Consider the following 15,464-nt stretch of genomic DNA (forward strand, 5'->3'; position numbering starts at 1 on the left):
ACCACAAAACACGTCAAAAACACCCAAACAAGAACGGGATCAACAACAAAACTGGAAGAAAATCCCGCAAAACCATAGATCCACCCCAAAACCACCTAAACCTACCTGACCTTCTCCAAAACCCACAATTTACACTTTTCCACCATGATGACCATGGAAAACCCAACGAAACCCAACGGAGACCCCAAAACACGTCAAAAACACCCCAAACAAAAACGGGATTACCCCCAAAACTGGAAAAAAAATCCCCAAAAAGCACGGATCCAACCCCCAAACAACTCTAAACTAACCTGATCTTCTGCAAAACCCACAATCCACACCCATTTAAATTAACGACCAAGGAGAAGCCAACGAAATCCAACGGAGACCCTAAAACACGTAAAAAACACTGCAAACAAGAGCAGGATCACACCCAAAAATGAAAGAAAACCCCCAAAACCATAGATCCACCCCAAAACCACCCTAAACCTACCTGATGTTCTCCAAATCCACAATTTACACTTTTCCACCATGATGACCATGGAAAACCCAACAAAACCAACGGAGACCCCAAAACACGTCAAAAACACCCCAAACAAGAACGGGATCACCGCCAAAACTGGAAGAAAATCCACAAAAAGTACGGATCCAACCCCCAAACCACTCAAAACTCACCTGATCTTCTGCAAAACCCACCATCCACTCCCATTTAACTTAACGACCAACGAGAACACAACGAAACCAAACGGAGACCCCAAAACACGTCAAAAACACCGCAAACAAGAACAGGATCACACCCAAAAACGAAAGAAAACCCCCAATGCCATAGATCACCCCAAAATCAGCCTAAACCTACCTGATCTTCTCGAAAACCCACAATTTACATTTTTCCACCATGATGACAATGGAAAACCCAACGAAACCCAACGGAGACCCCAAAACACGTCAAAAACACCGCAAACAAGAACAGGATCAACCCAAAAAAACAGAATAAAGGCCCAAATTCCATAGATCCACCCCAAAACCACCCTAAAGCACCCTGATCTTCTCCAAACCCACAATTGACCCTTTTCCAACATGATGACCATGGAAAACCCAACAAAACCCAACAGAGCCCCCAAAACACGTCAAAAACACCGCAAACAAGAACCGGATCACCCCAAAAACGAAAGAAAACCCCAAAGCCATAGATCCACCCCAAAACCACCCTAAACCTACCTGATCTTCTCCAAAACCCACAATTTACACTTTTCCACCACGATGACCATGGAAAACCAAACGAAACCCAACGGAGACCCCAAAACACGTCAAAAACACCCCAAACAAAAACGGGATCACACCCAAAACTGGAAGAAAATCCCCAAAAAGCACGGATCCAACCCCAAACAACTCTAAACTCACCTGATCTTCTCAAAAACCAAAATCCACACCCATTTAAATTAACGATCAACGAGAAGCCAAGGAAACCCAACGGAGACCCCAAAACACGTCAAAAAAACCCCAAACAAGAACGAGATCACCCCCCAAAACTGGAAGAAAATCCCCAAAAAGCACGGATCCAACCCCAAACAACTCTAAACTCACCTGATCTTCTCCAAAACCCACAATCAACACCCATTTAAATTAACGATCAACGAGAAGCCAAGGAAACCCAACAACGAGAAGCCAAGGAAACCCAACGGAGACCCGAAAACACGTCAAAAAAAAAAACAAACAAGAACGAGATCACACCCAAATCTGGAAGAAAACCCCTCAAAACTATAGATGCACCTCAAAACCACCCTAAACCTACCTGATGTTCTCCAAAACCCACAATTTACCCTTTTCCACCATGATGACCACGGAAAACCAAACGAAACCCAACGGAGACCCCAAAAACACGTCTAAAACACCCCAAAAAAGAACGGGATCAGAAGAAAAAACACCAAAAACTATGAATTTCCCCCCAAACCCACACTAAACTCACCTGATCTTCTCCAAAACCTGCAATCAGCTCCCATTTACCTTAACGTCAAATGAGAACCCAATGAAACCCAACAAAGACAGCAAAACACGTCAAAAACACCCCAAAAAAGAAAGGGATCACCCCAAAAAAAAGAGAAGAAAACCCCAAATACCAAGAATCTACCCCAAAGTCCCCCAAACCTACCTGATGTTCTCCAAAACCCACAACTTACTCTTTTCCACTAGGATGACCACGGAAAACCAAACGAAACCCAACGGAGACCCCAAAACACGTCAAAAACACCCAACAAGAACGGGATCACACCCAAAACTGGAAGAAAATCCCCAAAAAGCACGGATCCAACCCCAAACAACTCTAAACTCACCTGATCTTCTCCAAAAACCAAAATCCACACCCATTTAAATTAACGATCAACGAGAAGCCAAGGAACCCAACGGAGACCCCAAAACACGTCAAAAAAACCCCAAACAAGAACGAGATCACCCCCAAAACTGGAAGAAAATCCCCAAAAAGCACGGATCCAACCCCAAACAACTCTAAACTCACCTGATCTTCTCCAAAACCCACAATCCACACCCATTTAAATTAACGATCAACGAGAAGCCAAGGAAACCCAACGGAGACCCGAAAACACGTCAAAAAAAAAACAACAAGAACGAGATCACACCCAAATCTGGAAGAAAACCCCTCAAAACTATAGATGCACCTCAAAAACCACCCTAAACCTACCTGATGTTCTCCAAAACCCACAATTTACCCTTTTCCACCATGATGACCACGGAAAACCAAACGAAACCCAACGGAGACCCCAAAAACACGTCTAAAACACCCAAAAAAAGAACGGGATCAGAAGAAAAAACACCAAAAACTATGAATTTCCCCCCCAAACCGCCGTAAACTAACCTGATCTTCTCCAAACCCACAATCCACTCCCATTTACCTTGACGACCAACGAGAACCTAACGAAACCCAACAGAGACCGCAAAACACGCCAAAAACACCCAAAAAAGAGCAGAATTAACCCCAAAAATAGAACAAAACGCCAAATACCACATATCCTCCCGAAAAGCACCCTAAACCTACCTGATGTTCTCCAAAACCCACAACTTACTCTTTTCCACTAGGATGACCACGGAAAACCAAACGAAACCCAAAGGAGACCACAAAACACGTCAAAAACACCCAAACAAGAACGGGATCAACAACAAAACTGGAAGAAAATCCCGCAAAACCATAGATCCACCCAAAACCACCCTAAACCTACCTGATCTTCTCCAAACCCACAATTTACACTTTTCCACCATGATGACCATGGAAAACCCAACGAAACCCAACGGAGACACCAAAAAAACGACAAAAACTCCCCAAACAAGAACGGGATCACCCCCAAAACTGGAAGAAAATCCCCAAAAAGCACGGATCCAACCCCCAAACCACCCTAAACTCACCTGATCTTCTGCAAAACCCGCCATCCACTCCCATTTAACTTAACGATCAACGGAGAACCCAACGAAACCCAACAAAGACCCCAAAACACGTCAAAAACACCCTAAACAAGAACAGGATCATCACAAAAAACAGAATAAAGGCCCAAATTCCATAGATCCACCCCAAAACCACCCTAAACCTACCTGATCTTCTCCAAAACCCACAATTGACACTTTTCCAACATGATGACCAAGGAAAACCAAACGAAACAAAACAGAGGCCCCCAAAACACGTCAAAAACACCCCAGAAAGGAACAGGATCACCCCCAAAAACGAAAGAAAACCCCCAAACCATAGATCCACCCCAAAACCACCCTAAAACCTACCTGATCATCTCCAAAACCCACAATTTACCCTTTACCACCACGATGAACACGGAAAACCCAACAAAAACCCAACGGAGATCCCAAAATATGTTAAAAACACCCCAAACAAGAACGGGATCACCCCCAAAACTAGAAGAAAATCTCCAAAAAGCACGGATCCAACCCCCAAACACTCTAAACTCACCTGATCTTCTCCTAAACCCACAATCCAAACCCATTTAAATTAACGACCAACGAGAAGCCAACGAAACCCAACGGAGACCCGAAAACACGTCAAAAAAAAACCCCAAACAAGAATGGGATCATCCCCAAAACTGGAAGAAAACCCCTCAAAACCATAGATCCACCTCAAAACCACCCTAAACCTACGTGATGTTCTCCAAAACCCACCATTTATGCATTTCCACCATGATGACCACGGAAAACCCAACAAAACCCAATGGAGACCCCAAAACACGTCAAAAACACCCCAAAAAAGAACGGGATCAGAAGATAAAACACCAAAAACTATGAATTGCCCCCCAAAACCACACTAAACTGACATGATCTTCTCCAAAACCCGCAATCCAACCCCATTTACCTTAACGTCAAACAAGAACCCAATGAAACCCAACAAAGACCGCAAAACACGTCAAAAACACCCCAAAAAAGAAAGGGATCACACCAAAAAAAACAGAAGAAAACCCCAAATAGCAAGAATCCACCCCCAAAGTGCCCCCAAACCTACCTGATGTTCTCCAAAACCCGCAACTTACCCTTTTCCACTAGGATGACCACGGAAAACCAAACGAAACCCTACGGAGACCCCAAAACACGTCAAAATCACCGCAAACACGAACGGGATCCCCCAAAAACTGGAAGAAAATCCCCCAAAACCATAGATCCACCCCAAAACCATCCTAAACCTACCTGATGTTCTCCAAAACCCACCATTTATGCATTTCCACCATGATGACCATGGAAAACCCAACAAAACCCAAAGGAGACCCCAAAACACGTCAAAAACACCCCAAACAAAAACGGGATCACCCCCAAAACTGGAAGAAAATCCCCAAAAAGCACGGATCCAACCCCAAACAACTCTAAACTCACCTGATCTTCTCCAAAACCCACAATCCACACCCATTTAAATTAACGATCAACGAGAAGCCAAGGAAACCCAACGGAGACCCGAAAACACGTCAAAAAAAAAACAAACAAGAACGAGATCACACCCAAATCTGGAAGAAAACCCCTCAAAACTATAGATGCACCTCAAAACCACCCTAAACCTACCTGATGTTCTCCAAAACCCACAATTTACCCTTTTCCACCATGATGACCACGGAAAACCAAACGAAACCCAACGGAGACCCCAAAAACACGTCTAAAACACCCCAAAAAAGAACGGGATCAGAAGAAAAAACACCAAAAACTATGAATTTCCCCCCCAAACCGCCGTAAACTAACCTGATCTTCTCCAAAACCCACAATCCACTCCCATTTACCTTGACGACCAACGAGAACCTAACGAAACCCAACAGAGACCGCAAAACACGCCAAAAACACCCAAAAAAGAACAGAATTAACCCAAAAAATAGAACAAAACGCCAAATACCACATATCCTCCCGAAAAGCACCCTAAACCTACCTGATGTTCTCCAAAACCCACAACTTACTCTTTTCCACTAGGATGACCACGGAAAACCAAACGAAACCCAAAGGAGACCACAAAACACGTCAAAAACACCCAAACAAGAACGGGATCAACAACAAAACTGGAAGAAAATCCCGCAAAACCATAGATCCACCCCAAAACCACCCTAAACCTACCTGACCTTCTCCAAAACCCACAATTTACACTTTTCCACCATGATGACCATGGAAAACCCAACGAAACCCAACGGAGACCCCAAAACACGTCAAAAACACCCCAAACAAAAACGGGATTACCCCCAAAACTGGAAAAAAATCCCCAAAAAGCACGGATCCAACCCCCAAACAACTCTAAACTAACCTGATCTTCTGCAAAACCCACAATCCACACCCATTTAAATTAACGACCAAGGAGAAGCCAACGAAATCCAACGGAGACCCTAAAACACGTAAAAAACACTGCAAACAAGAGCAGGATCACACCCAAAAATGAAAGAAAACCCCCAAAACCATAGATCCACCCCAAAACCACCCTAAACCTACCTGATGTTCTCCAAATCCCACAATTTACACTTTTCCACCATGATGACCATGGAAAACCCAACAAAACCCAACGGAGACCCCAAAACACGTCAAAAACACCCCAAACAAGAACGGGATCACCGCCAAAACTGGAAGAAAATCCACAAAAAGTACGGATCCAACCCCCAAACCACTCAAAACTCACCTGATCTTCTGCAAAACCCACCATCCACTCCCATTTAACTTAACGACCAACGAGAACACAACGAAACCAAACGGAGACCCCAAAACACGTCAAAAACACCGCAAACAAGAACAGGATCACACCCAAAAACGAAAGAAAACCCCCAATGCCATAGATCCACCCCAAAATCAGCCTAAACCTACCTGATCTTCTCGAAAACCCACAATTTACATTTTTCCACCATGATGACAATGGAAAACCCAACGAAACCCAACGGAGACCCCAAAACACGTCAAAAACACCGCAAACAAGAACAGGATCAACCCAAAAAACAGAATAAAGGCCCAAATTCCATAGATCCACCCCAAAACCACCCTAAAGCACCCTGATCTTCTCCAAAACCCACAATTGACACTTTTCCAACATGATGACCATGGAAAACCCAACAAAACCCAACAGAGCCCCCAAAACACGTCAAAAACACCGCAAACAAGAACCGGATCACCCCCAAAAACGAAAGAAAACCCCCAAAGCCATAGATCCACCCCAAAACCACCCTAAACCTACCTGATCTTCTCGAAAACCCACAATTTACACTTTTCCACCACGATGACCATGGAAAACCAAACGAAACCCAACGGAGACCCCAAAACACGTCAAAAACACCCCAAACAAAAACGGGATCACACCCAAAACTGGAAGAAAATCCCCAAAAAGCACGGATCCAACCCCAAACAACTCTAAACTCACCTGATCTTCTCCAAAAACCAAAATCCACACCCATTTAAATTAACGATCAACGAGAAGCCAAGGAAACCCAACGGAGACCCCAAAACACGTCAAAAAAACCCCAAACAAGAACGAGATCACCCCCAAAACTGGAAGAAAATCCCCAAAAAGCACGGATCCAACCCCAAACAACTCTAAACTCACCTGATCTTCTCCAAAACCCACAATCCACACCCATTTAAATTAACGATCAACGAGAAGCCAAGGAAACCCAACGGAGACCCGAAAACACGTCAAAAAAAAAACAAACAAGAACGAGATCACACCCAAATCTGGAAGAAAACCCCTCAAAACTATAGATGCACCTCAAAACCACCCTAAACCTACCTGATGTTCTCCAAAACCCACAATTTACCCTTTTCCACCATGATGACCACGGAAAACCAAACGAAACCCAACGGAGACCCCAAAAACACGTCTAAAACACCCCAAAAAAGAACGGGATCAGAAGAAAAAACACCAAAAACTATGAATTTCCCCCCCAAACCGCCGTAAACTAACCTGATCTTCTCCAAAACCCACAATCCACTCCCATTTACCTTGACGACCAACGAGAACCTAACGAAACCCAACAGAGACCGCAAAACACGCCAAAAACACCCAAAAAAGAACAGAATTAACCCAAAAAATAGAACAAAACGCCAAATACCACATATCCTCCCGAAAAGCACCCTAAACCTACCTGATGTTCTCCAAAACCCACAACTTACTCTTTTCCACTAGGATGACCACGGAAAACCAAACGAAACCCAAAGGAGACCACAAAACACGTCAAAAACACCCAAACAAGAACGGGATCAACAACAAAACTGGAAGAAAATCCCGCAAAACCATAGATCCACCCCAAAACCACCCTAAACCTACCTGACCTTCTCCAAAACCCACAATTTACACTTTTCCACCATGATGACCATGGAAAACCCAACAAAACCCAACGGAGACCCCAAAACACGTCAAAAACACCGCAAACAAGAACAGGATCACACCCAAAAACGAAAGAAAACCCCCAATGCCATAGATCCACCCCAAAATCAGCCTAAACCTACCTGATCTTCTCGAAAACCCACAATTTACATTTTTCCACCATGATGACCATGGAAAACCCAACAAAACCCAACGGAGACCCCAAAACACGTCAAAAACACCCCAAACAAGAACGGGATCACCGCCAAAACTGGAAGAAAATCCACAAAAAGTACGGATCCAACCCCCAAACCACTCAAAACTCACCTGATCTTCTGCAAAACCCACCATCCACTCCCATTTAACTTAACGACCAACGAGAACACAACGAAACCAAACGGAGACCCCAAAACACGTCAAAAACACCGCAAACAAGAACAGGATCACACCCAAAAACGAAAGAAAACCCCCAATGCCATAGATCCACCCCAAAATCAGCCTAAACCTACCTGATCTTCTCGAAAACCCACAATTTACATTTTTCCACCATGATGACAATGGAAAACCCAACGAAACCCAACGGAGACCCCAAAACACGTCAAAAACACCGCAAACAAGAACAGGATCAACCCAAAAAACAGAATAAAGGCCCAAATTCCATAGATCCACCCCAAAACCACCCTAAAGCACCCTGATCTTCTCCAAAACCCACAATTGACACTTTTCCAACATGATGACCATGGAAAACCCAACAAAACCCAACAGAGCCCCCAAAACACGTCAAAAACACCGCAAACAAGAACCGGATCACCCCCAAAAACGAAAGAAAACCCCCAAAGCCATAGATCCACCCCAAAACCACCCTAAACCTACCTGATCTTCTCGAAAACCCACAATTTACACTTTTCCACCACGATGACCATGGAAAACCAAACGAAACCCAACGGAGACCCCAAAACACGTCAAAAACACCCCAAACAAAAACGGGATCACACCCAAAACTGGAAGAAAATCCCCAAAAAGCACGGATCCAACCCCAAACAACTCTAAACTCACCTGATCTTCTCCAAAAACCAAAATCCACACCCATTTAAATTAACGATCAACGAGAAGCCAAGGAAACCCAACGGAGACCCCAAAACACGTCAAAAAAACCCCAAACAAGAACGAGATCACCCCCAAAACTGGAAGAAAATCCCCAAAAAGCACGGATCCAACCCCAAACAACTCTAAACTCACCTGATCTTCTCCAAAACCCACAATCCACACCCATTTAAATTAACGATCAACGAGAAGCCAAGGAAACCCAACGGAGACCCGAAAACACGTCAAAAAAAAAACAAACAAGAACGAGATCACACCCAAATCTGGAAGAAAACCCCTCAAAACTATAGATGCACCTCAAAACCACCCTAAACCTACCTGATGTTCTCCAAAACCCACAATTTACCCTTTTCCACCATGATGACCACGGAAAACCAAACGAAACCCAACGGAGACCCCAAAAACACGTCTAAAACACCCCAAAAAAGAACGGGATCAGAAGAAAAAACACCAAAAACTATGAATTTCCCCCCCAAACCGCCGTAAACTAACCTGATCTTCTCCAAAACCCACAATCCACTCCCATTTACCTTGACGACCAACGAGAACCTAACGAAACCCAACAGAGACCGCAAAACACGCCAAAAACACCCAAAAAAGAACAGAATTAACCCAAAAAATAGAACAAAACGCCAAATACCACATATCCTCCCGAAAAGCACCCTAAACCTACCTGATGTTCTCCAAAACCCACAACTTACTCTTTTCCACTAGGATGACCACGGAAAACCAAACGAAACCCAAAGGAGACCACAAAACACGTCAAAAACACCCAAACAAGAACGGGATCAACAACAAAACTGGAAGAAAATCCCGCAAAACCATAGATCCACCCCAAAACCACCCTAAACCTACCTGACCTTCTCCAAAACCCACAATTTACACTTTTCCACCATGATGACCATGGAAAACCCAACAAAACCCAACGGAGACCCCAAAACACGTCAAAAACACCGCAAACAAGAACAGGATCACACCCAAAAACGAAAGAAAACCCCCAATGCCATAGATCCACCCCAAAATCAGCCTAAACCTACCTGATCTTCTCGAAAACCCACAATTTACATTTTTCCACCATGATGACAATGGAAAACCCAACGAAACCCAACGGAGACCCCAAAACACGTCAAAAACACCGCAAACAAGAACAGGATCAACCCAAAAAACAGAATAAAGGCCCAAATTCCATAGATCCACCCCAAAACCACCCTAAAGCACCCTGATCTTCTCCAAAACCCACAATTGACCCTTTTCCAACATGATGACCATGGAAAACCCAACAAAACCCAACAGAGCCCCCAAAACACGTCAAAAACACCGCAAACAAGAACCGGATCACCCCCAAAAACGAAAGAAAACCCCCAAAGCCATAGATCCACCCCAAAACCACCCTAAACCTACCTGATCTTCTCGAAAACCCACAATTTACACTTTTCCACCACGATGACCATGGAAAACCAAACGAAACCCAACGGAGACCCCAAAACACGTCAAAAACACCCCAAACAAAAACGGGATCACACCCAAAACTGGAAGAAAATCCCCAAAAAGCACGGATCCAACCCCAAACAACTCTAAACTCACCTGATCTTCTCCAAAAACCAAAATCCACACCCATTTAAATTAACGATCAACGAGAAGCCAAGGAAACCCAACGGAGACCCCAAAACACGTCAAAAAAACCCCAAACAAGAACGAGATCACCCCCAAAACTGGAAGAAAATCCCCAAAAAGCACGGATCCAACCCCAAACAACTCTAAACTCACCTGATCTTCTCCAAAACCCACAATCCACACCCATTTAAATTAACGATCAACGAGAAGCCAAGGAAACCCAACGGAGACCCGAAAACACGTCAAAAAAAAAAACAAACAAGAACGAGATCACACCCAAATCTGGAAGAAAACCCCTCAAAACTATAGATGCACCTCAAAACCACCCTAAACCTACCTGATGTTCTCCAAAACCCACAATTTACCCTTTTCCACCATGATGACCACGGAAAACCAAACGAAACCCAACGGAGACCCCAAAAACACGTCTAAAACACCCCAAAAAAGAACGGGATCAGAAGAAAAAACACCAAAAACTATGAATTTCCCCCCCAAACCACACTAAACTCACCTGATCTTCTCCAAAACCTGCAATCAGCTCCCATTTACCTTAACGTCAAATGAGAACCCAATGAAACCCAACAAAGACAGCAAAACACGTCAAAAACACCCCAAAAAAGAAAGGGATCACCCCAAAAAAAAGAGAAGAAAACCCCAAATACCAAGAATCTACCCCCAAAGTCCCCCCAAACCTACCTGATGTTCTCCAAAACCCACAACTTACTCTTTTCCACTAGGATGACCACGGAAAACCAAACGAAACCCAACGGAGACCCCAAAACACGTCAAAAACACCCAAACAAGAACGGAATCAACAACAAAACTGGAAGAAAATCCCGCAAAACCATAGATCCACCCCAAAACCACCCTAAACCTACCTGACCTTCTCCAAAACCCACAATTTACACTTTTCCACCATGATGACCATGGAAAACCCAACGAAACCCAACGGAGACCCCAAAAAACGACAAAAACACCCCAAACAAGAACGGGATCACCCCCAAAACTGGAAGAAAATCCCCAAAAAGCACGGATCCAACCCCCAAACCACCCTAAACTCACCTGATCTTCTGCAAAACCCACTATCCACTCCCATTTAACTTAACAACCAACGAGAACACAACGAAACCCAACAGAGACCCCAAAAACACGTCTAAAACACCCCAAAAAAGAACGGGATCAGAAGAAAAAACACCAAAAACTATGAATTTCCCCCCCAAACCACACTAAACTCACCTGATCTTCTCCAAAACCCGCAATCAGCTCCCATTTACCTTAACGTCAAACGAGAACCCAATGAAACCCAACAAAGACAGCAAAACACGTCAAAAACACCCCAAAAAAGAAAGGGATCACCCCAAAAAAAAGAGAAGAAAACCCCAAATACCAAGAATCTACACCCAAAGTCCCCCCAAACCTACCTGATGTTCTCCAAAACCCGCAACTTACACTTTTCCACCATGATGACCACGGAAAACCAAACGAAACACAACGGAGACCCCAAAACACGTCAAAACCACCGCAAACACAAATGGGATCACCCAAAAACTGGAAGAAAACCCCTCAAAACCATAGATCCACCTCAAAACCACCCTAATCCTACCTGATGTTCTGCAAAACCCACAATTTACACTTTTCCACCATGATGACCACGGAACACCCAACGAAACGCAACGGAGACAGAAAAACACGTCAAAAACACCCCAAACAAGAACGAGATCACCCCCAAAACTGGAAGAAAATCCCCAAAAAGCACGGATCCAACCCCAAACAACTCTAAACTCACCTGATCTTCTCCAAAACCCACAATCCACACCCATTTAAATTAACGATCAACGAGAAGCCAAGGAAACCCAACGGAGACCCGAAAACACGTCAAAAAAAAAAAACAAACAAGAACGAGATCACACCCAAATCTGGAAGAAAACCCCTCAAAACTATAGATGCACCTCAAAACCACCCTAAACCTACCTGATGTTCTCCAAAACCCACAATTTACCCTTTTCCACCATGATGACCACGGAAAACCAAACGAAACCCAACGGAGACCCCAAAAACACGTCTAAAACACCCCAAAAAAGAACGGGATCAGAAGAAAAAACACCAAAAACTATGAATTTCCCCCCCAAACCGCCGTAAACTAACCTGATCTTCTCCAAAACCCACAATCCACTCCCATTTACCTTGACGACCAACGAGAACCTAACGAAACCCAACAGAGACCGCAAAACACGCCAAAAACACCCAAAAAAGAACAGAATTAACCAAAAATAGAACAAAACGCCAAATACCACATATCCTCCCCGAAAAGCACCCTAAACCTACCTGATGTTCTCCAAAACCCACAACTTACTCTTTTCCACTAGGATGACCACGGAAAACCAAACGAAACCCAAAGGAGACCACAAAACACGTCAAAAACACCCAAACAAGAACGGGATCAACAACAAAACTGGAAGAAAATCCCGCAAAACCATAGATCCACCCCAAAACCACCCTAAACCTACCTGACCTTCTCCAAAACCCACAATTTACACTTTTCCACCATGATGACCATGGAAAACCCAACGAAACCCAACGGAGACCCCAAAACACGTCAAAAACACCCCAAACAAAAACGGGATTACCCCCAAAACTGGAAAAAAATCCCCAAAAAGCACGGATCCAACCCCCAAACAACTCTAAACTAACCTGATCTTCTGCAAAACCCACAATCCACACCCATTTAAATTAACGACCAAGGAGAAGCCAACGAAATCCAACGGAGACCCTAAAACACGTAAAAAACACTGCAAACAAGAGCAGGATCACACCCAAAAATGAAAGAAAACCCCCAAAACCATAGATCCACCCCAAAACCACCCTAAACCTACCTGATGTTCTCCAAATCCCACAATTTACACTTTTCCACCATGATGACCATGGAAAACCCAACAAAACCCAACGGAGACCCCAAAACACGTCAAAAACACCCCAAACAAGAAACGGGATCACCGCCAAAACTGGAAGAAAATCCACAAAAAGTACGGATCCAACCCCCAAACCACTCAAAACTCACCTGATCTTCTGCAAAACCCACCATCCACTCCCATTTAACTTAACGACCAACGAGAACACAACGAACCAAACGGAGACCCCAAAACACGTCAAAAACACCGCAAACAAGAACAGGATCACACCCAAAAACGAAAGAAAACCCCCAATGCCATAGATCCACCCCAAAATCAGCCTAAACCTACCTGATCTTCTCGAAAACCCACAATTTACATTTTTCCACCATGATGACAATGGAAAACCCAACGAAACCCAACGGAGACCCCAAAACACGTCAAAAACACCGCAAACAAGAACAGGATCAACCCAAAAAACAGAATAAAGGCCCAAATTCCATAGATCCACCCCAAAACCACCCTAAAGCACCCTGATCTTCTCCAAAACCCACAATTGACACTTTTCCAACATGATGACCATGGAAAAACCCAACAAAACCCAACAGAGCCCCCAAAACACGTCAAAAACACCGCAAACAAGAACCGGATCACCCCCCAAAAACGAAAGAAAACCCCCAAAGCCATAGATCCACCCCAAAACCACCCTAAACCTACCTGATCTTCTCGAAAACCCACAATTTACACTTTTCCACCACGATGACCATGGAAAACCAAACGAAACCCAACGGAGACCCCAAAACACGTCAAAAACACCCCAAACAAAAACGGGATCACACCCAAAACTGGAAGAAAATCCCCAAAAAGCACGGATCCAACCCAAACAACTCTAAACTCACCTGATCTTCTCCAAAAACCAAAATCCACACCCATTTAAATTAACGATCAACGAGAAGCCAAGGAAACCCAACGGAGACCCCAAAACACGTCAAAAAAACCCCAAACAAGAACGAGATCACCCCCAAAACTGGAAGAAAATCCCCAAAAAGCACGGATCCAACCCCAAACAACTCTAAACTCACCTGATCTTCTCCAAAAACCCACAATCCACACCCATTTAAATTAACGATCAACGAGAAGCCAAGGAAACCCACGGAGACCCGAAAACACGTCAAAAAAAAAAACAAACAAGAACGAGATCACACCCAAATCTGGAAGAAAACCCCTCAAAACTATAGATGCACCTCAAAACCACCCTAAACCTACCTGATGTTCTCCAAAACCCACAATTTACCCTTTTCCACCATGATGACCACGGAAAACCAAACGAACCCAACGGAGACCCCAAAAACACGTCTAAAACACCCCAAAAAAGAACGGGATCAGAAGAAAAAACACCAAAAACTATGAATTTCCCCCCCAAACCACACTAAACTCACCTGATCTTCTCCAAAACCTGCAATCAGCTCCCATTTACCTTAACGTCAAACGAGAACCCAATGAAACCCAACAAAGACAGCAAAACACGTCAAAAACACCCCAAAAAAGAAAGGGATCACCCCAAAAAAAAGAGAAGAAAACCCCAAATACCAAGAATCTACCCCCAAAGTCCCCCCAAACCTACCTGATGTTCTCCAAAACCCACAACTTACTCTTTTCCACTAGGATGACCACGGAAAACCAAACGAAACCCAACGGAGACCCCAAAACACGTCAAAAACACCCAAACAAGAACGGAATCAACAACAAAACTGGAAGAAAATCCCGCAAAACCATAGATCCACCCCAAAACCACCCTAAACCTACCTGACCTTCTCCAAACCCCACAATTTACACTTTTCCACCATGATGACCATGGAAAACCCAACGAAACCCAACGGAGACCCCAAAAAACGACAAAAATACCCCAAACAAGAACGGGATCACCCCCAAAACTGGAAGAAAATCCCCAAAAAGCACGGATCCAACCCCCAAACCACCCTAAACTCACCTGATCTTCTGCAAAACCCACTATCCACTCCCATTTAACTTAACAACCAACGAGAACACAACGAAACCCAACAGAG

This window comes from Aythya marila (genome assembly GCF_965140915.1).
Source record: "Aythya marila genome assembly, contig: HAP1_HAP1_SCAFFOLD_330, whole genome shotgun sequence".
NCBI lineage: Eukaryota > Metazoa > Chordata > Aves > Anseriformes > Anatidae > Aythya > Aythya marila.